Source organism: Coloeus monedula (assembly GCF_965178545.1).
Source record: "Coloeus monedula genome assembly, chromosome: 8".
NCBI lineage: Eukaryota > Metazoa > Chordata > Aves > Passeriformes > Corvidae > Coloeus > Coloeus monedula.
In genome coordinates this window covers 19,973,991-19,975,663 of record NC_138788.1, presented here as the reverse complement: position 1 = coordinate 19,975,663, position 1,673 = coordinate 19,973,991, and positions in this window count along the sequence as shown.

The window sequence follows — 1,673 nt, the reverse complement described above, 5'->3', positions numbered from 1 at the left end:
GTATTTGAAAGTTGCTGCCTCACCTGTGGGCAGAGTGCCTCATACTGAAAGTGCTACCAAAGTATGATTTGATTACTTACCATCATGCACTGATTAAACCAGCACAGTACCTCAGCTCTAACTGGATCACAAGTAAAGCACTCCTGAGGTGGTTTTAATTTCACTTGTTACATATCACTAGAGATTCACAAGAGCTAGAGACCAGCTAGGCCACGTGCCTGACAGCAAGGATATGAGGAGCTGGATTTGATCACAGAACACTGATGAAAGGACACTGAGATGTGCAAAAGCGCAGCCTGGTTCCTCTCAGCACAGTATCCTGCAACTGCTGCTGGCAGCAGCATGGAGGAAGATTATCAGTGAGATAACAAGGGTGGCAGCATGTAGTATTTGTTTGCTTGATGAAATACTAGAGAACAGTATTAGTGGTCTTGGTGTCGAAGTGCCAAGTGTGCAGTATCGCTGCTATGGGGTAAGTTGGAGTCTGGAGGAAGCACAGACAGCTCTTCTGTTCATAATGTCAGCATCTTAATGATAGCAGGTGCTTGGTGTACGCAGGGTGGGGAGTGTGAAATGGGATGTTTAGAGGGCTTTCTGCAAATGGGGAGTTGGTTGTGTGTGTGCAGTTCTGACATGCAGATATGCTGGCATTTGGTGTTGCGCACGGTAATGCAAAGACGGCAGGGTGTTTCAAAAGCTTAGCAGAATACAGGGGAAAAAGCATGGGCAGGTACAGGGGTCAAGCTCTGAGGAAAGCATGAGCTGTACACAGATTTGCACATCTGGTGTATATAATGAGGGTGCAGTATGGTGTGAGTCACCATCCCTAGAAATGTTCAAAAAACATGTGGATATGGCACTTAAGGACATGGTCTGGTGATGAATTTGAGTGAACTTGATCTTAAAGGTCTTTTCCAACCTTAATGATTCTGTGGTGCTATGATAGAATGATTAACTTTGGATGATGAAGCAAGTGGGATATATGCAGTGTGTAGTGTGTCGTGTCAGTATAGTGTGAGTGTAAGGAGCACACAGAAGAGCACGTATGCCTGCACACTGGGGTGGTTGGGGGTGAGGTTACAGAATGCGGAGCAGTTTAAGGTGAAATCCTGTAAGCGTAGAGGTGGTGAGGCACACGGGGCTGTGCCGAGGTGAGCTGTGCCTGGCAGCATCAGGAATACTGTGCGGAGCAGTGTGCTGCAAAGCCGAGAGCTCTGGAAGCTGTGTTGAGTTGTGAACCTGTGGAATGTAGTCAAGAGGAAAGTACAGTGTGGAGGCCTGTGTGTAAAGCGTGCTGGTGTGGAGCTGATGCACAGCGGGAGGACAGGTGCACGGAGAGGGCTGAGTGCAGGGTGCGGGGCAGCTTTGCCAGACAGGAGCACGGGGCAGGGCTGGAATTCAGGGTGAGGGGCTGCTGTGCCAGGACACGGGCACGGGGCAGGGCTGGAATTCAGGGTGAGGGGCTGCTGTGCCAGGACAGGGGCGCGGCGCAGCACGGAGCGGTGCGGCAGAGGCGGGCCGGGGTAGGTGTGCCGGGCTGGGGAAGGGGCGGGCAGCGCCGAGCCGCCCGTGCAGTGCCGGAGGAGGCGGCGGCGCGGGGCAGGGTCCGGGCGAAGGCAGGAGCGCGGCTTAGCAGCGCCGGTGGGGCTGTGCCGAGCCGAGCCGGGGGGAGC